General features: G+C 42.8%; 1 long non-coding RNA gene and 1 pseudogene across 1 annotated transcript; both read right to left on the reverse strand.

Moving 5' to 3' along the window:
• Window positions 1-1,552: 1,552 nt before the first annotated feature.
• Window positions 1,553-22,715, reverse strand: LOC118616402. Its single transcript, XR_004956552.1, has 3 exons — window positions 22,626-22,715; window positions 3,269-3,532; window positions 1,553-1,654 (listed from the first exon to the last, which is right to left on the reverse strand). It is a non-coding gene; the product is annotated as an uncharacterized LOC118616402 (long non-coding RNA).
• Window positions 5,943-6,279, reverse strand: LOC118616401 (annotated as a pseudogene).
• Window positions 22,716-23,283: the final 568 nt, after the last annotated feature.

The following is a 23,283-nucleotide window of genomic DNA, read 5'->3' on the forward strand; positions in this document are numbered from 1 at the left end:
AAACGTATTTAAAAAAAGAAGATATAAAGTGTTTTAAAAGTAAAATCAAATAAAATTGAAGAATAAATAAAAAGCTTCCCAGTCAAGAAAAAGCTGAAGTTCATTACCACAAAACCAGTATTACAAGAAATGGAAAAGGGTCAGAAGTAGAAGAAAGAAAAAGAAGGAAGAAGAAAGAGGAAAAGAAACAAATTCTAATGTAGTTATAAAGTCTAAAATGGCAGTAAATATATACCTATCAATACTCACTTTAAATGTAAATTACTTAATGCTCCAATCAAAAGACATAGGATAGCTGAATGGATAAGAAAACAATACATATATATGCTGTCTACAAAAAACCCACCTCAGAACAAAAGATACAAACAGACTAAAATTAAAGGAATGAAAAAAAAAATAGTTCATGCAAACGGAAAGGGGGGAAAAAAAACTGGAGTGGCAAAAATTATATCTGACAAAAAAACTTTAAAATAAAGGCTATAATAACAGACAAAAAAGGACACTACATAATGATAAAGGAAGCAATTTAATAAGAGGATTTAACCCTTGAAAACATTTGTGCACTGAACATATGTGCACCTAAATATTTAAATTAATCTTGGTGGACATAAAGGAAGAAATCAACAGTAATCCAGTCTTAATAGGGGATTTTAACATCCAGCTGATATCAGTAGATAGATCTCCCAGACAGAAAATTAACAAGGAAACAGTGGCCTTAAATGGCACTCTAGACCAGATAGATTTAATCTATATCTTCAGACATTTCACTCAAAAGAAGCAAAATATGCCTGGCTGCTGTGGCTCAGTGGTTGAGTGTCGACCCATGCACCAAGAGGTCCGCGGTTTGATTCCTGGACAGGGCACATGCCAGGTTGTGGGCCCAATCCCCCATGGGGGGCATGCAGGAGGCAGCCAATTGATGTTCTCTCATTGATGTTTCTATCTGTCTCTTCTCCCTTCCTCTCTCTCTAAAATCAATTTTAAAAAATTAAAAAAAGCAAAATATGCATCTTTTCAAGTACACATGGAGCAATTTCTCGGGTAGACCACATGTTAGGAGACAAAACATGTCTCAATCAATTTCAGAATATTGAAATCATATCAAGCATCTTCTCTGACCATAATGGTATGAAACTAGAAATCAATCAGTGAAAGCAGTCCTAAAAAGTGTTGTGGTGAGGGTCCGCAAAATGAACAAAAGACAAAAACACGCACAAAGACAAGACTGCAGCTCCGAAGTCCTGCAGCTGTTTATTTTTATAGCCAAAAGGGTTGGCTGTGGTCCTAGTTCCTTTCAAGATAACTAATCTAACTATTTTTCCCTGCTGGTTCTTCTTGCGCAAATCAACCCCCCACTCAGAGTCAGCGCTGCTCTTAAGAACATCTAGTCCTTCCTGTTTGCAGGCAAGGAGGAACGTGCCTGTGTGAGGACACACTCTGAATTGTTCTTAAGAGTTGATCAACACTCCAAGGCATCTGTGTGCAGAATATCCTTGTTAACCCTTGCATGAGTCCATCCATGTTCGAAATAAACTCACATACAGTCTACATTTCCCCTTTTTAAATTTTATTTGAGATGTTACATGTTGTAAGGTCGACAACATATTTTGATTGTTGTTATCTACGACTCGCTGCTGGGACCATCGGCGGAAGACTAGAAAAGCAATAAACAAATTATAAGTAAAATAGTGGTATTACTAAGAGTAGTGCTTACAAGAGTCTTAATTTGTCCAAAGGGATTTAAATTTGCCATTCCATCAGCTAAGTTTTCTAAAAGATCACTTCCCGTGAGAGATGGCAAGTTGTTGCTATAAGTATTTTCAATTTCTTTCTCTAGAGCTAGAATTTCATTGGTCAGGTTAGCATGACCTATTAATGTTCTCTTAATCTTATCCTAACTTTCTGATACATTGTAAGGCAAAGGAGTGACACAAATATGGGAAGAGTTCCAGTCACATTTTAACATAGATTTTGTGGAAAGCACAGAAATCTTATCTCCCCACCGCTCAACAGTTTGTTTTAAGTTTTGAATGTCCACTGCCATTTGAGAGTCCAATTCTTGTTGTTGCCATAGTAGATGTGAATCCCGATGCCAGTTCTGAACGAACTCTGCAGTTTGGATGCCCTGATGTAGAGCCACTCGGACAACAGTAGCGGTAGCAGTTACAGCAGCAAGTCCAAGAATGGCAGCTATAATCAATCCGATGGCTCGATGCGAACGCTTCAAAATAGTGTCTATGGCATGGTACAGGGCCGTAAGCCCAGCAGGTACACTCCATAGTCTTGTAAGATTAACAGGCAACTAAAGTTCTCTTCTAGTTCTGGTGATTAAGAGGCTGTCCCGGGTCCAATTAAAGGCATTCCACCACGAGTAATTAACGCATTGGAGAAAATGGCAATTCTGGCAATGAATTTCTCCATTGCTTTTGTTCCATGTCCATTCTCCAGCAACCAATAGATAAGGGTAGGGTATACAGGCTTGGCCCCAATAGGAGCTATTAGTATGTAAATTGACAGAAAAAGGACTACTACTGGAAATATTTAATGACATATTACCTATCCATGTATGGATCGGCTCTCCCACAGCCAAAAGTTTCCATATGTGGCCCTGGCTTTTGGGATGACCTTGAAGGTGAGGCATGGGAGGGGTAAGACCGCTTTCCTGCCAGATTACAGTTTCATTTCCTTGGCCCAACAGACTCTGATTATGTCTGTGCCAATGTAGGTTATGTTTAGAAAATTTCTCTTGAAATTGTCCATCGGGACTCCAATCAGTAATAACAATTCCAGTATCAGTGTCATTTAGTAGGACAGAGGGATTATGACCCCGGCAGGCAGTCCATTCTAATTGATGAAATCCTGGCTCTAACTGTGGCAAAGGGCATAAAGGCAAATAACTTTCCAGATCAGAAGCAATAACTTGACTCTTGTTCACCTTAAATCATTTTACTGATAACATGACAATAGAAGAGGCAAAGGTAGAGTGTTTATAATGAAGACCCTATGCCTCATGTGAAGGTTTCAAGCAAAACTTATTATAACCTATGCATATAGGGTCTCCTTCTACTGCTATAGTAAGGTTGCTAACATTAGCAGTGTGTAGAATGGAGGGATGAGTAGCCCATCCCCCCCAGGAAGGAAGAGGAAATATGAAAGTGTTATTAGTACAGACAGGGATTTCAGCTTCTCCCCATGCCACCCCTTGTAGCAGATGGGGGTAAGGAATGTAAGCCCAGTAGGTATAAGGAGTAGCTGAGACTATACTTACCTGGCATGTGATAACGGCCATCATTGCCAGCAATAGATTAGTTGGTGTCTGCGGCTGGTTCAGACGGCAAAGCGCATTTCAGCTTCCTGGGTCAATTTCTTCAGTTGACCCCATGTAGGGGGCTTGGCTTGCTGGGTTCCCACAGTAATGGTACAGTTCGTGCTCATTTGGGAGAAGGCACGGAACGGCATATCATCCATGGGCCGAGAGTTGCTCATTATCTCCACTTTAGCCGGCGGGTGGGTAGCCACTCACACGCTTCCCCTGTGGAAACATAAGCAAATCCTCGCCCCAAATGCAGAAGTTCTCTCTCTCTCCAGGCTCCATCTAGGGTCTTGTACCAGCCAGATAGGGCGAGCCAAGCCTTTATCTGTGAGCATTATTTGCTCCTCTGCAAAATGTTTTTCTGCCGCAGTCATGCCAATTTGATCTCAATAATTTAAAAAATTGAGAGTATATAATATTTTATGGAGAATATCTTTAGGTCTCATACCTCATATTCCCCCTTTTTGTTTTTGTAAATAAGATCTTAGACTGTGATTTGCATGTTCAATGATGGCGTGTCCTTGACTATTAAAAGGAATACCTGTACCATGTGAAATTTTGTATTGGTTCAAAAAGTCAGCGAATTTTTTGGTACAATAAGCTGGGCCATTATCCGTTTTAATGTTTTTTGGCTTCCCCATGATTGCGAAGCAGATTAATAAATGAGAAATAACAGTCAGTTTTTTCATTAGACATAGCAGACGCCCAATGAAAATGTGAATAAGTGTCAATGGTATGATGGATGTATTTTAACTTCCTAAAAGGCGTATATTGAACAATGTCCATTTGCCAAATTTGATTAACATCTTGACCCTGAGGATTCACTCTGAGGGGTAGAACACATAAATTGTGAGGAGCACAACATCACAGTTGCGAAGGATCTGTTTAGCCTGCTTATAGGTTGGATTATATCTTTTTCTGAGTCCCGGAGCATTGGTGTGGGGTAAAGTGTGTTCTTCAGTAGCATTTTGAACAGCACCAATAAGTAATTTATCAATATATTGATTCCCCTGGCTCAGGGGACCTGGTAAGTCTGAATGAGATTGAATATGAGTAATAAATATCGGCATCTGTCTTTGGGTAATACATTGGAACATAGAAAGTAATTTTTCTAAGGAGGAAGAGGGCACCAAAGGAAGAGACACTTGTGAAATTAATTACGTGGTCAGTACTGCATATTGAGAGTCAGAAACAATATTAACAGGTGTCTGGGCATAGTCTTTATTTATTTATTTAATCCTCACCCGATGACATTTTTCCATTTTTTGTTCAGATAGAGTGGGGGGGGGGGGGGAGAAAGGGAAACATCGATGTGAAAGGGATACATCGAGTGGCTGCCACCCACACAACCCAACCAGAGCCGGGGACAAACTGCAACTGAGGTACATGCCTTTAGCGGGAACCGAACCCAGGTCTCTCTGGACTGCAGGCAAATGCTCTAACCACTGAGCAAAACTGGCCAGGGCTATTTTACTTTATTTATTAAAGGCTGATTTAACCTCCTAAATTGATTTCATGATCCACACTAATGTGTGGTAACTCAGTATGAAAAGTACTTTAGGTGCTGTTCTTTGAAATAAGTAGTAGTGAGATATAACCAGCGATGTGGTTTGGAAATATAAAATTAAATAGCAGCAAAAATGATGAGAAAAAAGGAGACAGGGTAGGAGAATGCAACAATAATACAGGGGAGTGAAGGGAATGAAGAGAACATTTCAGGAGCTTTTGTTTAAGATGGAACATTCTGAACTTACTGGCTGGATATGCAGGGAAAAGGAGACAGCAGAATCAGAGATAATGCTGTGATTTCCAGCCAGGTGGCTGAGCAGATGAAGTGCCTTTAAAAGGAATGGGGAAGTCAGGGGGAGAAGCAAGTATATGTGTATGTAAGATTATCAATTCTATTTTGGACAAAGAGTATTTGTGGGATTTAGAGAAAATTGGTAGTAGGTAACCTGACTGTAGCACAGCAGTTGAGATGAGACCAAAAGAGAAATGCTGGGTTTAACCCAAGACGGTAGTTCAAGTTACAACAGAAGATGAGATGCCCCCAAAATAGAGAAGACAAAAAAGTTTGCCTTTATGGTTAAGAGAGGGGGAAAAAAAAAAGAAGTTCCACAGGGAGTGAATTAAAAGTGGCAAATGCTACTGAGATGGAAAGATGGTTCAGTTCTGCCCCTTCAAGAAGAAGGTGGAGTCCACGAGGACCTTCCTCCAGGCGGTGAGCAGCGAGAAGGTCCGCTCCACCAACCTGAACTGCTCAGTGAACTGCTCAGATGGGCTGAAAACAACAACAACAAACAGCATTGGATTTAGCTAATAAGAGTGAGAAGTATCATGAGGGAGTGGCAGGGGAAGCCGAATTCAAAACGGTTAAAAAGTGAGTGATGATTAGAAAATGAACTAAATTCAAGTTCATCCAGACCCCTCCTGGATCCTGTCTCGTCCCAGAAGCACTGGTTAGATTTGTAGTCACAGGGCTTTTTTTTTCTGGTGGTGGGGGTGGCGGGGTGGGGGCGGTGGCTCACTATGACCCTCCAGATAGTGATTTAAATGGTTAAGTTCAGCTTTTCTTGGACAAGTGTCCTGGTAAGTCCCAGGCTAAAATCTGTTGGTCTCTTACACGCTGTCAGCGACCCGCACCAGCGCCAGGCTTGTCCCTGCTCCCCACCACACCCCTGGCCTGGATGTGGGAGGCAAGGCAGTGAGCATTTCTTGGGCAGCGAGGTGGGTGCCGTGCAAAATTAGGCGATGCCCGTCTCCAAAAAGCACATCCACGCAGGGTCGGAGCCGTCGTGCCTCACGTCCGCAATCACTGAGCAGTTCAAGTTGGTGGAGCGGACCTTCTCACTGCTCACTGCCTGGAGGAAGGTCCTCGTGGACTCCACCTTCTTCTTGAAGGGGCAGAACTGAACCCGAACTTCCTTGACAGCCCGAAGCCCAAGCCAAGCCAAGGTTGCCGCCATGGTAACCTCTCATAGCAGCACTATTTACAATAGCTAAGATCTGGAAACAGCCCAAGTGTCCATCAGTAGACGAATGGATAAAAAAGCTGTGGTACAAATACACGACGGAGTACTATGCAGCTGTAAGAAAGAAAGATCTCTTATCCTTTGAGATGACATGGAGGGATCTGGAAAGTATTCTCCTAAGCAAAACAAGCTAAGCAGAGAAAGACAAATATCACATGATGTCACTTATTTGTAGAATATAATGAACATAACAGTCTGAGGAACAGGTAGACCCAGAGACATGGAAGTAGGGTACAGACTGACAATCCTCAGAGAAGGGGTTGGGGTGGGGAATAGATAAACCACAGAAGTTAGATGCATGTACGCATAACCGATGGACATGGACAACAAAGCTGGGGACCAGGGTGGGGTGGGGTGGGGAGAAGGGTGTCAATGGGGAAAAGAGGAGAAACATTTGTAACAAAAATAAATTAATTAAAAAAACAAAAAACATAAGTGTTGTGACATCCTACAAATGGCAACTATAAAAAGAAAAGTTGATGCAGAGTGTTGATCTTTCCAAGAGAAATGGACAAGTGATTCTTTTTTTGTCAAAGTCAAAGGCAAACCTGTGTGCCTAGTTTGTGGTGATGCAGCAGTAGCAGTAATGGAAAAAAAAAAAAGCCAATCTGGAGCGTCATTACAGCTCAAAACAAGCTAAATTCAATCAATTGGGAGGCCAAATGTGCCTGGATAAAATCAATGCTCTTCAGTGGAGTTTGGAATCACAAGCCACTTTTACTAGGCCTCGTTGTGACAGAGACAATATTATTCAGACAAGTTATACAGTGAGTGAGCTAATCGCAAAGCAGCTGAGGCCTCATGCATAGGGAGAGTCTGTGAAAGAGTGCATGGTGGCTGCTGTGGAGTTGTTAGCACCAAAGTGAAATTGTTTCAGTGTTAGTTTGTCTCCACGAACCATCTCAGATCAGATTACTGACTTAGCATGAGATATTGAAAAAAAACCAAAACACTGAAGGATTCTGCAGGAAATTTCCGATTTTTCTCTCTGGCTTGTGATGACGATACAACAGACATAACAAATACTGCCCAACTGGACGTTTTCATTTGTGGAGTAACTGCAGAGTTTGACACGCGAGAGGAACTGCTGTCGCTGGAAGCCATGCATGGCGCACAAGAGGTGAGGACTTGAGAGACTTGTTTTACCAATGAAAAACCTTTGAGTTAACATTTGAAAAGTGAAGTGGCCTTACTACAGATGGAGCTCCAGCCATGGTTGGCTTGCAGAAAGGGTTTATTGCATTTGTCAAGAAAGAACTGTATCAGCCTTGATCCAAGTGATTTAATTATATGCCACTGTGTCATACACCAAGAAAGTCTCTGTGCACAGTCATTGTGACTCAACAATGTGATGTCAACAGTAGTGTCATGCATAAATTTTGTCAAAAGCAGAGGGTTTAACAGCTGCCAGTTTAAGGAGTTACTGAATGATCTTGACTCTGAGTATGGTGATCTTTCTTATTACTGTGAAGTGCGGTGGCTGAGTCATGGGAACATGCTCGTGAGGTTTTGGGAACTTTGAGATGAAGTCAAGCAGTTCATGGAGATGAAGGGAAAACCTGTCAGGGAACTCAATGATAGCAAGTGGCTGTGCGATTTAGCGCTCATGGTGGACATTACCTAGTACCTCTCAGAGCTAAACATCAAGCTGCAGGGCCCCAACTAGCTTCACAGATCCCTGCTTTCAAACGTGAAATCATTTGAAGCTAAATTAAGGCTATGGAAAGTGCAGTTCGAGAGTGCATTTCCCCACTCTGGAAGGAAAAAAGCCTTCTACGACACTTGAATATTGCTGGTGAATATATGAAAATAATTGAGGCATGTAATGAAAGATTCAAGGACGGGAAAAGTAAACAAATGGAATTGAACATCTTTGCTACTTTCCAATGTGGAACCAGCTGATGTGCCTGATAACCTCCGACATGAAATCACTCAGTCGCAAAGCGATGATGAGCTGAAAGCTAGGTACAACAACCTCCCACTGCTTGAGTTTTATAAAGGTTACATAAGCAATGATGAACTTCCCACTTTGAGGAGACATGCATTGAAATATACATCTGTGTTCGGAACAACTTCTTTTCAAAACTTGCAAACCTGGAAAAGCAGCTGAGAGTAGCAACATCATCAACACCAGCTAACATCACACACCTCACCAAAGAGAAGCAGTTCCTCCATTACATTAGGGTGAGTTAATTAAATGTTTGGCCAAATATAACATGCTAATTTTTAACTTGATAATTTTGAATGGCCTGTGAATGTTATTATAAATATCCAAATGGCCCTTGGCAGAAAATAGGTTTCCCACCCCTGCTGTATATAGAGAACCCTAAAGATTCCACCAAAAAAATACTAGAACTGAACAATAAATTCAGCAAGGTAGCAGGATACAAAATAAATATCCAGGAATCGGTTGCATTTTTATACAACAATCATGATGAATATCAGAAAGGGAAATTAAGAAAACAGTTCTATTTTCAAGCATCAAAAAAATAAAAAATAAAATAAACCAATGAACACAGACATTAGTATGGGGAAAGCAGGAGGGACGTGGGAGCAGAGAGGAGGAGGTCAGTGGCGAGGAGGGGGGTACATTTGTAATATTTTCAACAGTGAAAAAACAAACAAACCTAGAAATAAATTAATCATGGATGTAAAAGACTTAGAAAATTATAAGACACCGAAGAAATTTAAAAAGATACAAATAAATTGAGACACACACTATGCTCATGGGTAGGAAGAATTAATATAATTAAAATGTCCATATTACCCAGAGCAATCTACAGATTCACTGCAATTCCTATCAAGATACCAATGGCATATTTCACAAAACTAGAACACAGATTCCATATATATATATGGAGCCACAAAAATCATGAGTAGCAACAGCAATCTGGAGAAAGAACAGACTTGAAGGATTCACGCTGCCTGATAAAAACTATACTACAAGGCTATAGTAATCAAAACAGTGTGATACTGTCATGAAAACAGACATATAGATCAAAGGAACTAAACAGAGAGCCCACCTTAATGGTAAATCAATATTTGACAAAAGAGGCAAAAACATATAATGAGACAGTCTATTCAATAAATGGTGTTGGTAAAATTGGACAGATACATGCAAAAAAGTGAAACGGGACCACCTTCTTACACTACGCACAATAACGAACTCAAAATAGATCAAAGATTTAAATGTAGCCCTGGCTGGTTCGGCTCAGCAGTTAGAGCGTCGGCCTGCAGTTCGGAGAGTCCCAGGTTCGGTTCCCGCTAAGGGCGCTTGCCTCGGTTGCAGTTTGTCCCCGGTCCAGGATGGGTTGTGCAGGTGGCAGCCATTCGATGTGTCCCTTTTGTGTTGATGTTTCTCTCTCTCTTTCTCTTCCTCTCTCTCCCTCCCACTCTATCTGAACAAAAAATGGAAAAATATCCTCAGGTGAGGATAAAAAAAAAAAAAAGACTTAAATGTAAAACTCGAAACCATAAAAATCCTTGAAGAAAATATATGCAGAAAAATCTCGAGGACTTCCGGTCAAGATGGCGGCGTAGGTAAACGCGGTATCGTGTCCTCCCACAACCACATCAAAGTTACAACTAAACTACAGAACAACCATCATTCAAAACCGCCTGAAATCAAGCTGAATGGAAGTCCTACAACTACGGAATTAAAGCGGCAGCCACATCCAGACTGGTAGGAGGGGTGGAGGCACGAGGGGCTGGTCCCACACCCACTTGTGGCGGATAAAAATCAGGAGGACACCTCGGCTGGGAAGGTCCTTCCTGAGGACTGAGGGGTCCCCGTCCCACACCAGGTGCCCCGCTCAGGGTTCCAGTGCCAGGAAGAGAAGTCCTCATAACTTCTGGCTGGAAAAACCAGTGGGAACTGAGGCTCAGGGAGGCTGAGGCGGCTGGAGCCCCAGGCAGCTCCTTAAAGGGCCCGCGCACGGACTTACCGGACTATCTCCCTCTAAGCTTGGAGGGGAGGCAGCTGGAGGGGCACCAGAGACATACAGGGAAGAACTGAGCTGTTTGGCACTGGAGAGAGGGCTGGAGAGGGGGCTTTCTCCGGGACAAACGTGCTGTCAGAGGCCTTTGTTCCTTTGGTGAGCCTTTCCCTGGGGCGGCAGACAGGCGCCATATCTGGGACTCCAGCAACCTGGCTCACACTGGTAGCCCCGCCCTGGTGACTCCCTGAGGCCCTGCCCCACCCCACCCAACTTTCAAGCCCACCCAAGCTGTTGCCACTTGCTTAACCATAGGATTGGCCTGTCTTGGATCCTGCTTCAGGTTTTTCCTAAATTCTTTCAAACGAGCAGCATCGGGTCTCAGCTATCCCCATACCGCTCGTTAAGTAATACACTGAAACAAACACAGGGAGGCAGCCAAAATGAGGAGACAAAGAAACAGGTCCCAAATGAAAGAACAGAGTAAAACCCCAAGAAAAGAACTAAGCGAAATGGAGATAAGCAACCTAACAGATGCTGAGTTCAAAATACTGCTTATAAGGATACTCAGTGAACTCAGTGAAAACCTCAGTGAACTTAGTGAGGACCTCAAGAGCATAAAAAAGGACCAGTCAGAAATGATGGATGCACAGTCAGAACTGAAGGAGGCATTAACTGAAATAAGAATAATTTACACAGCTTCAATAGTAGAGTACGTAAATCCAAGAAGCAAACCATCGATTTGGAACATAAGGAAGCAAAAAACGCCCAATCAGAACAGCAAAAAGAAAAAAGAATCCAAAAAAATGAGGATAGTGTTAGGAGCCTCTGGGACAACTTCAAGCATGCCAACATTTGCATCTTGGGGGTGCCAGAAGGAGAAGAGCGAGAACAAGAAATCGAAAACCTGTTTGAAACAATAATGGCAGAAAACTTCCCTAACTTGGTGAAGGAAACAGATATACAAGTCCAGGAAGCACAGAGAGTCCCAAACAATGAACCCCAAGAGGCCCACACCAAGACACATCATCATCAAAATGCAAAAGGTTCAAAACAAAGACAGAATCTTAAAAGCAGCAAGTTACCTACAAGGGAGTTCCCATAAGGCTGTCAGCTGATTTCTCAAAAGAAACTTTGCAGGCCAGAAGGGAGTGGCAAGAAATATTCAGAGTGATGAAAAGCAAGAACCTACAACCAAGATTACTCTATCCTGCAAAGCTGTCATTTAGAATCGAAGGTCATATAAATAGTTTCCCAGTCAAGAAAAAGTTAAAGGAGTTCATCACCACCAAACCGTTACTATATGAAATGTTGAAGGGTCTTTTTGAAGAAAAAGATTAAAAATATGAACAAATAAAATGGCAATGAATAAATATCTATCGACAATGGAATCTACAAACAAAATGAACAGGCAGAACAGAAGCATTATCGTTGATACAGAGAACATTTTGTTGGTTGCCAGATGGGAGGGAGGTTGGAGGAATGGGTGAAAAAGGTGAAGGGATTAAGAAGTACAAATTGGTTGCTAGACTGACAAACCTCAAAGGGGTGGGAGGTGGGAAGAGATAAACCAAATAACTTATATGTATATATGCATAACCAATGGACACAGATAACAGTTTGGGGAAAAGGAGGAGGGGGGTGGGAGTGGGGAGGAGGGGTAATTAGAGGAAAAAATGAGGAACATCTGTAATACATTCAACAATGAAGATAAATTTAAAAAATATAAAAATGAAAACTCATGCCCCCCCCAAAAAACCTGAAACATTTGTTCAAAAGAATATAAGCACCCGTATGTTTGTTGCAGCATTATTTACAATACACAAGATTTGGAAGCAGCCCAAATACCCATCAGTAGATGAGTGGATAGAAAAGCTGTGGTACATTTACACAATGGAATACTACTGGCCACAAAAAATAAAGAACTCTTACCTTTTGCAACAGTGTGAATGGACCTGGAGAGTATTATGCTAAGTGGAATAAGCCAGTCAGAGAAAGACAAATACCATATGATTTCACTTATATGTGGAATGTAATGAACAAAATAAACAAACAAACGAAATAGAGGTAAGAGACCCTAAGAAACTGCTCAGACCTCCTGGTTATACAGGTTTCATTGGCCCAGATGGTAGCCCAGCACCAGCCGTGAAGCTAAGGCCATCGGCCTTTCCTCTCTCTTGGAGTTATCAAGGTGGGCTAATTAAACCAGATTCATCAATAATTTTGCAGGACAGAAATGACAGGGCTGGGGCCCACTAGCGGAACTGTGTGGAACTTCAAAAGAGGACAAGAGGCCCTTTGTGTACTGGATGCCAGTCCCATTGGGACACAACATCCACACAAAAACCCCAGGATTCAGCAGCCCCTTTCCACAGGCCAGGTGGGGCCTTAGATGAACAGGTCAAGGACCTCAGGCTCCACTGCACCCACACTCCTCCGGTCAGCACCATTACTCACCCAAAGGAGACCTCACAGCTATCAAATGCAAACGCTCTTCTTCACTGTGGCTATTTCTCATGCTGTGTACAACCTGGACTATAGGGCTGCTGAGTAGACGCCCTTGGCCTCAACCCTGTCCCCGGCCATGTGCTGGCACAAATCAGCCAGGTGCACAACTGTATCGCAGGATGGCTGGAGCTCCAGATGCTGGCAGCCCCGCTAGAAGGGTTTTGACCAGCAGGTTACTGGACGTGGATTCTGAACTGGAGCTCACCTCCCTCCACATTCAGTGGTGTCAACAGAAGCGGTGCTTGAAGGAGTCCCTCTCCTACCATGCCCCAATTAATTCCTAAGCACAGTGGCCCTCCCAGCATAACCAAATCAGACCCATCTGACCGGCAGGCTGATGCTCTGATGATCTTACCATAGTTTTCATGGGCGATCTCTGGACTGTGAAGCTGCCATCCACAGAATGTCCCTGCGTGCCCAGAATCCACATGTGTTGTGACCAGGGTGGAATCTGTTCTTTATTGGTCACCTTTTTCTGTGTGTACATTGACAACTCAGGACAGGGACAGTCCAACTTCCAGATGTCTCTAAGTCTGCAGGTCATGCAGAATATACCTCAGCTGTTCCAACCAGCCCCACACTCCCCATGTCCCTCATTTGTCCTCATTGCCCTCACCCCACCTGGCGGCAGTGGCCGAGAAAGACGTCAAGTCACACATTCTCACGATTGCCTTAGTTAAATGTGCTTTTCAATGGCTTTGGAAAACAGTATATCTTTGACACCTTGCTACACAGGTGACTGTTATCCCAGAGTTTCACTCAGGTCTTCCATGGTATTACTGCTTCTGCATACATTTGGTTTGGCCACACCCTGGGGGCTGATTTAACAAAATCACAGCATAAGGCCAGACACAGATCCAGGAAGGTCAGAGGACTCCAACCACCATAAATGTCAAAAAAACAACACCTGGGCATATCACAAACTGTAGGAAGTCACAGGTAAACAAAAAAATCTCAAAAGAAGCTGGGGAGCAGGAAGGGGCGGATCTTACCTACAGAGGAGTACAGATAAAAGTTGCATCTAACATCTCTTCAGAAATAATATTTATGTTGTTGAGAGAGGAAAAAACCCAGCAACACAGAATCATGTATTCTGTGAAACTATCCTTCAAATATGAAGGAGAAATAAAGACTTTCTTAGACAAAAATTGAGGCAATTTGTAGCCAGTACCATTTGCAAGAAATGTTAAAATATTTTTTTCAGAGAGAAGGAAAATGATATAGGTCAGAAATTCAGAGTATAAATAGCTCGTGTAAGTGAAGATGACAAGGGAGGGGAGGAATGTGGAATACTTTGTAGTATAACATGTTTACACAACCTGGGAAGCAGTGGAGTGTCATGTGAAAGTGGACTTGGGTTTGTGGTACCGTATATATCACAAATTATAGCACAACCGCAAAATAAATTTTATTTATTGGTTAATCCTCACCCAAGGATATATTTCCATTGATTTTTAGAGTGGAAAGGAGGGGGAGAGAGAGAGAGAAACATCGATGCAAGAGAGACACATCAATCCGTTGCCTCTGCACGACCCTGACGGGCTGGGGATCGAACCAGCAACCCAGGTATGTGCCCTTGACCGAAATCGAACTGGCGACCCTTCAGTCCAAGGGTTGATGTTCTAACTGCTGAGCCAAACTGGCCAGGGCAAAATAATTTTTAAAAGAAGTAAAACTGACATATCAAGAAAATAGAAAAACATGGAATCATGTGACAAAGAGGAAATTCTGAGATGTCTTAAATTAAATCAGAGCAGGTGGAGGATGGGAGGAAGAGATGAGACAGGTTAATAAAATAAGAGAACAGCTGCCTTCAAAACCAACAACAGACCGACGACATTCTTGAGTGTATGTTGAAACTTAGAATTAACTTCCAGGTGGCTGCTTCCATGATTATCTAGAGAGATTAGGCAAGTAGCTGACCACCAGGTGCTTGCCCATGACCTTTCTGGACTGTTGCCAATCCAAAAAGTACAAACACTTCTTCCTTATGGACTGTGCATCCATCCCAGAATTAGTCTAGCTTTACCTTCTCAAAGTCCTTTTATCTGTAGTCAATGCAAATTCTTCAAAACTTACATCTTTCTTCCCTAAACTTAACTTATAAAAGAGCCAGTCAACCCCAGGATGGCAGACAGGTTGTCTTCTCCATCCAGCGCTGCTGCTGCTGGTTCAGACTGTAAGCCCCAGGACCTGGTCCTTTTCTTGCTAGCATATGGCCAAATAAACTCATTCTTTTACAAAAGCTTATGGCAGTGAAAGTTTTTGCTTAACATGTAAAAGCACAAAAGGCAGGAAGAGAGTGGAAGACAAAAATAAGAACAAAGAACAAGGGCAATAAATAGAAAACAGTTAACACATATGATAGATAATAACCCAACTACATCAGTGATCAATCTAAAGGACACTGGTCTACATACACCAATAAAAACAGATTGTTAATGGAAATAAAAGAAAACACGGCTCAACTATGTTATCTGTAAGAAACCCACTTTAAATATAAAGCTGCAAATAACTTAAAAGAAAAGTGATGAAGAAAGATACACCACCCTACCACTAATATAAAGAAAGCTGGAGTATTTACATTAACGTCACAAAGAACAGACTTTGCAGGAAGAAAAATTCTCAGGGATAAAGGGGGACGTTACATAATGATAAAGTAGTCACTCTATAGTGGTTCTCAACCATCCTAACATGGGGACCCTTTAATACAGTTTCTCATGTTGTGGTGACCCCCAACCATTAAATTATTTTCGCTGCTACTTCATAACTGTAATTTTGCCACTATTATGTCTTAGGCGACCCCTGTGAAAGGGTAGTTCAACCCCAAAGGGGTCGGGACCCACAGGTTGAGAACCACTGCTCTAAGAAGACAGGATGATCCTTAATATGTATGCACCTAACAAAACACTCAAAACACAAGCGACAAAACCTGATTGAACTGCAAGGAGAAACAGATGAATCCATTATTAAAGTTAGATATGTCAACACATCTTTATCAGAAATGGACACTTGCAAATTTAACACCATAACTGACAACTATAGACTACACCATCCAACAAGAGCAGAATACACAGTCTTTGCCAGTACACATGGAACATTCCCTCATACAGAACTCATTCTGGATCATAGAACACACACCAACAAATTTTTTGAAAATATGTTTTCATATGAAAATATGATTTTCTAGAGAGAGAGATGGAAATACAGATGTGAGAGAGAAACATGGATCGGCTGCCTCTGCATGTCCCCTACTGGGGATTGAGCCTGCAACCCAGGCATGTGCCCTGACCAGGAATCAAACTGGGACCTCTCAGTCACTGGGATGATACTCAATCCACTGAGCCACACCAGCAGGGCCACCTTAACAATTTTCAAATAGATATCATACAAAGTATGCTCTTAGACCACAATGGAATTATATTGGAAATTGATAACATAAAGATAACTGAAAAGTCCCCCAAATACTTGGAGATTAAGCAGCAAACTTCGAAATAACACATGGGTCAAATAATAAATCTCAAAGGAAATTTTTAAAATCTTGAACTGAATGAAAATAAAAACACCACCAAAAATGCAGCAAAAGCAGTGCTTAGAGAGACACACAGCACTGGATACATATGTTAGAAAAGAAGCAAGATCTAAAAATAATAATCTAGCCCTGGTCAGTTTTGCTCAGTGGTTTGTCCCTGGCCCCGGTTGGGGTCGTGTGGGTGGCAACCAGGACATGTGCCTCTCTCACATTTAATTTTTTTCCTCTCTTTCTTCCTTCCTATCTCTCTCCTGCTCTATCTGAAGATAAAAGCAAAATGTCCTTGGGTGAGGATGAAAAAAAAAAAAAAGTGTTCACTTGCATCCACACAAACACCTGCACGCAGATGTCTATAGCAGTTTATTCCTAACTGCCAAAACCTGTAAGCTACCAAGACATCCTTCAGTACATAACTAGATAAACTGTGGTACCTTCACCAGTGACCTATTACTAGAGCTAAACAGAAATGTGCTGCCCTGGCCAGTTTTGCTCAGTGGTTAGAGTTGACTCGTGGGCCAATGAGTCACAGGTTTGATTCTGGCCAAGGGTATGTACTTCTGTTTTGGTTTGTCCCTGGCCCAAGTGGGGGTTGTGCAAGAGGCAACCAGAAGATGTTTCTCTCTCTCTCCCTTTCTCTCTCTCTCCCTTTCTCTCTCTTTCCCTCTCTCTCTCTCCTCTTCCCTCCCTCCCTCCCTCCCTCCCTCCCACTCTATCTGAAGATAAATAGAAAAATATCCTCGGGTGAGGATTAAAAAAAAGAAAAAGAAATGTGCCACCAAGAGACATGGATGAACTTTAGATGCATATTACTAAGTGCAAGAAGCCAATGTGAAAAGACTACATGCTGTCTGAATCCAACTCTATGATACTCTAGGACTGGCAGAACAACGGGGACAGCAAAAAGATCCTTGGTTGCCAGTGGTAGGGAAGAGTGGGGGATGAATAACAAACCCAGATTTCTACGGCAGTGAAAGTATTCTGCATGACACTGTGATGGTGGACACGTTATTCTTCATTTGTTGATGCCACAGAATGTAGAACCCTAAGAGTGAACCTAATGGCATCTATGGGTCGATGTGATGTGTCGATGGAAGTTTAGTTATAATAAATGTATCACTCTGATGTGGAATGTTGATGGTGGGGAGGCTGTGCACATGTGGAGAAAGGGGAAGGGGGGCGGGGGTATACAGATAACCTGTACTTTTCTCTCAATGTTGTTGTCAACCCTACTGCTCTTTAAAAAGTCTATCTAAAAAAAAATTAAACGTAGTATTACATGGCAATGCCACTCCTACCTATATGCTGAAGGGAGCTGAGAACAGATGGTCAAGGAATTACCTGTACACAAATGTTCATAGAAGTACTATTCACAATAGCCAAAAGGTGGAAACAGCTCGAATGCCAATCAACTCGTAAGTGGATAAACAAAATTTGGTATGTCCACACAATGGTTATTAGTCAGCCATAAAAGAAATAAAGTAATGACACCAGCTATAATATAAGTGACCCTTGAGACATCACACTCTGTGAAAGAAAAGCCACACATTATGATCTCATTCATAGGTAATGTTCAAAACATGGTAGTCTATAGACACTGAAGTAAATGAGTGGTTTCTTGGGGCTGGGGTAGGGAGCTGTGAGGGAATAGGAGAGTGACCGCTAAATGGTTTAGGGTTACTTTCTGAAGTCATGAAAATGTCCTAAAGTGGACTGCGGTGTTGGTTGCACATTTCTGTGAATACACCAAAAACCACTGAAATGTACACTTTGAATGGGTGAGTTGTATGATATGTAAATAATCAACAGAGCTGCTTAAAAAACATAAATAGCCCTGGCCGGTTTGGCTTAGCGGTTGGAGCGTCGGCCTGTGGTCCAGAGAGACCCGGGTTCGGTTCCTGCTAAGGGCACGTACCTCGGTTGCAGTTTGTCCCCGGCCCTGGTTGGTCGTGCGGGTGGCAGCCACTCGATGTGTCCCTTCACGTCAATGTTTCTCTCTCTCTCTCTTCCTCTCTCTCCCTCCCGCTCTATCTGAACAAAAAATGGAAAAATGTCCTCGGGTGAGGATAAAAATAAATAAATAAATAAATAAAATAAAAAACATAAATAGCGTGATATTTCCTGTCTTCCTAAGAAAAATATCTAGGTACTAAACAAGAATGCCTGTTACCTCAATCTCAGTCAAATGACACTAGGTCCTTGCCACTGGAAAACAACTTCTCAAGAACTATAAAACAGAAGCGCGCCTTCATGCATACCTCCAAGGACGGTGCGCGGCAAACCCCAACAGGGCAGACAGGCAGTCCTAGAATAAGATCTTTAGCAAGATACCCAGATAAAAACACAATAGAAAAAGAATGTCTTATGCATCTACATAGTAGCAAGTGAGTTGAAAAATTAATTTTAAAAATCTAATATATATGATGGTAAAATCCATAGTTATATAAGTACTTAATCAGTCAAGTGAAGGATATTAAAAGCTCTCAGTGGAAAAATTCAGATTTTATTGGGTAATATCAAAGAAGAATAAAGTAAATAGAAATATGACACACTCTCAGGATAATGTCACATTTCCCAAAATAGACTTAGTCTATAAAATTCCATGATAGCTCCAAAGGAGACTTTTTAGGACTTAATAAAAACTATTGTCCAAACCTAGTAAGGAGAGCAAACATCTAAAAATAGGCCACCCAGCCCTGGCCGGGTGTTTCAGTGGACAGAGTGTCAGCCCGGGCACGGAAGGGTTGCAGGTTCAATCCCCGGCCCAGGTCTGGGCGAATGTAGGAGCCAACCAATTGATGTCTCTCTCTCACATGGATGTCTCTTTCTCTCTCTCTCCCCCTGCCCCTTCTGTCCATCCATGCCACTGTCTCTAAAAAAATAAATGAAAAAAAATATCCTCTAGTGAGGATTAACAAAAACAAAAAAATAAAATAAAATAAAAATAGCCCACCCCAATTTTCAGCAGAACAAGATGAAGGTGTTCCTAATAGAGGGCAAAGATTTTAAAACTACTATATTAACCCAGACAATAGGGTATTAGCAAAAGGATGGACTGATAAGTGAGTGGGAAAGAATGGATGTCTCTGGGGAATAACAATAAACCATGAAAACACAAAGCTTCTGGAAAAGTTGCATAGGGGACAGTTAACTGATGACCTTAGGAGTGGAGGAGGGGGGCTGCCCTTGGGAAGGAAGAGAGGGACTTGGCATTTTAGGGATTTAGCTCCAGCCACAGGAAGACCTAGACTGGGAAGGGCAGTCTTGTGGGTCTGGGCTGTCAGCCTCTGGGGTCTGATGCTATCTCCAGGTAGATAGTGTCAGAACAACAGATTGTAGGACATCTGGCTGGTGTCACAGAATTGCTTGTTGTATGGAAATTCTCCTTTATCTGGTGACCAAATGTGTCAGAAGTGAAGTGTTCTGTGTGAAAGTAAAGGAGAAAGACAGAAGGACAACTGTAGGCTTTTCCAGTACAATGTCTAATGAAGGAGTGATTATAATGAAAAATTATAAAACGTACTCATTGACATCAAAGTACAAAGAAAGCCATGGAAAAGATGGTGCATGTTCTCTGAATGGAAACTCAATGCCACTATGATAGCAATTCTCCCAAACAGATATAGAATTTAAAAAAAAATAATTTTTCTTTATTGATTTTAGAATCAGTGCCCTGACCAGAAATCAAACCAGCGACCTCTTGGTGCATGGGTCGACGCTCAACCACTGAGCCACCCCAGCTGGGCCAGATGTAGAGTTTTAATAAACTTCCATTAACTCTAAAACCAGTGGGTTTTCTTTGTTTGTTTTTTAATTTATGAAAAACTACTTGTTAAAACTACAATGACAGGCAACTGTCTAAAGTGCTATGTTTCTACAGAACATGTTGGAAGGACTTTCCCAGAAACACATGAAACCATTTAAGTCACAACAGTAACTGGGACACAGTGCAGCAGGAGGGACCTATGGCTAAGGATGGAAGTCAATGACACAGGTCTATTTGTGGGGCGTGAATCTCTGCCAGAGCAGGCACTGCCCCAAGGATGGGAAAACCATGGACATTTTCAAAAGCGGAATGAGAAATAGTTATCCACAGGGGACAATGAAGGTCTTTTTACTGACTTGATGTCACACAACCAACTTGATGCAAATTTAAATAGTAGGACATTTACAGAACAAGTTCAAGTCAAGTGTTCTATGACTTCCCGGTACAGAGAGTTTTCTGATATAAAGGGAAAAAAGAATAAGCTACAATGGAAGAGATGGGAAAAATCATTTCTGTTAACATGAAGGCTCTTATTCACCAGCATAGAATAAAGAGAGTGAAAAGGTAAACCATACTCCAGAGAAAACTACAGTATCTGCAAATAAAACAGGATTCCTGCCCAGAGTATCTAAAAAAAAAAAAAATCAGAAATCCATAAACACAGAAATCAATAAAAAGTGACCAATGGTTTAAAATTATTTCACAGAATATGAAACAACATGACCTGACTTAGTGGTGATCAGTAAAATTCATATGTCACCACAAGGATATCCTGGGTCACATCCTGGACAAAAACTGTTAGGCAATTTAAGTGGAAACCACATGAAAGAAATGAACTCATAGGAATGAGAGGTGGGGGAGGAGGGCATCAATTCCTGACCAGCTATTAACAGCAAGTGGGACAGGATCACACTGTGACACAAACTCTGCACCCTGAATGGAAGAGTCACTACCATTTTTATGAATATTTTAATCCTCATCTCCATCCACATCTCATGAAAGTATGGAACTGTGCATTTTCCCTGAAATTCTTCTAGAAGAGAGGACATTTTCCGTACGGAGGAGACAATTTCCCCCAGAGGCTTCTCTGGTTCAGCCCCATAATAACAGAAGTCAACAGGACAATGACCTGAGACCCTTACTACCCTCACTAAGGAGAAGAAGAGGCAAAAGAAAAAAAAAAAAAAAAGCAGTCATTCTACATCTGCTGGAACCTGAGGCTGACATAAAAGAAAGCTTAGTGCTGAGTTGGACACAGGCTGCTCACATGTGTCAGGCGACAAAGCTGAATTCTCCGGGAGACCTGTGCTCCCGTAACATCCATGGAAGGTGTAAAGAAACACTACCCCCAACCCCACCCCATTCATTTGTTCTGGGCAAAGGCATGCCACAAGAACCCCCTTCCACTTGTTTATCCAGGACAAGGCTGGATGCAGACACCCCAAAATCCCCTTCTGTGCCTCATCATTGATTAGCTAAACTTTTCATTTCCACTGACCAAACAGCAAATGCTTGTCCAGACTTTGATTCAGCTTTTCTCCTACTCCCAGACCACTGCACTTTGGTCTGTTCTCAGCCCAAGCTGGTACACAGCAGCCCTCCTGAAGACAGGCTGGCCTCATGTGGATTGCGCTCTAAAAAAACAACAATAAAACGACTTGGCCCAACTCCTGAAAGGCTTGGAGATGGTATGGTCACAGCTCCTGTCCCCAGTGCACAGCCCCTTCTCCCTACCCCTTGCAATAACTCTTTGAAAAGTCTATTCTTAGGAAGTTAGGATTTTTCACCCTGGCCGGTTTGGCTCAGCGGTTAGGGCATCAGCCCACGGACTGGAGAGTCCTAGGTTCCTTCCCGGGGTCCTACCTTGGTTGCAGTTTGTTCCCAGCCCCTTTGGGGTCGTGTGGGTGGCAACCATTGGATGTTTCTCTCTCCCTGCCTCTCTCCCTCCCGATCTATCTAAGGATAAATGCAAAAATGACCTCGAGTGAGGATAAAAAAAGTTAGGATTTTTCATTTTTTACATGCTTCACCAAATGATCGCAATTGCCCATTACATACCCAAACTTAATTCAGCCTCCTGTCTTCCTCACGGGCCAGCCCCCCACCCCCCAAATCCATCCCCATTGGATGAAGACAAGGCCCTGCTGACCTGAGCCCATAGTGGGCTGACCACAGGGAGGCCAGTTCCCGCCACACCGGCTTCCTGCTTACCCTCCCACTGGAAGGAAAAGCCCTTTTCTCTCTGATGTGAGACGAGGGCGCCGCTCTGAGATCCGAGTACTGTCCCTAATGCAACAGGCTTTGCAATAAAGTCTCCTTAACCTTGTCGGGATCCAGTCCCACCAACCCCGCGTGCAACCCCCCACTCAGCCCCGAGGCCCCGACCACCAGCGACGTTGTATGTCCCGCTCTCCCCCGATCCTCTGCCTCGCCAAGGACTCGGGTTGGGACACCATGCGGCGCGGAGGCCGCCCCCTTCACTTCCGCGCCGGTTTGAATCAATCTCCCCACCCGGAACTCCAACCCCACGAAATCACCGTACTGTCCGCTTGGGGTCCTGGCGTGGTCATGGGGACCCCCGGCAGGCTCTGCAACACCTGCCTCACAAAAGCCAGAGAGAGCTGTTCACTCCGGCTGCGAGCCCGCCCACCACGACCAGCATTGGACGGTTGTCCAGACGATTCACCCTGAATGGACAGTGGTCCAGGCACACCTCCTCCCGGGAATGCTGATTGGTCCAGACACTTCTTTTTCTTCGGGAATGCTGATTGGACGATGATACCAGCATCTCTCCAATAAACCAGTCTCCCGACCTCCACGCCCACCTTATTATCCCTGGTCCCGCTCCCTGGTCTCTCACTGGACTGTGCTGTAGACCTCTGGAGCCTGAGTGCTGGGCGGGGATGAAGGTCCCGAAATCGAAGCGGTGGAAATGCCGGTTCTCTGCTTCAGCCCTTCCCTGCCTGACTTCCACCCGCCCAACATGGGAATCTGAGCTGTAACAGCTCACCTGGCTGTCGTGGTACAAGAAAAATATAATCTTTTCTAGTTAGGTGTGACCAAACTACTCTGTTTCCAAGCAAGTCACCATTCTGTGAGATTTTCAATCCCACTACTCTGAAATACTTCAAATACCAACCTCTCCCCAATCACCCTACTCCACTTGAATTAGTCAACCGCGTGGGACTGTGAAACCACAC

Source organism: Molossus molossus, unplaced genomic scaffold (genome assembly GCF_014108415.1).
Source record: "Molossus molossus isolate mMolMol1 unplaced genomic scaffold, mMolMol1.p scaffold_m16_p_4, whole genome shotgun sequence".
NCBI lineage: Eukaryota > Metazoa > Chordata > Mammalia > Chiroptera > Molossidae > Molossus > Molossus molossus.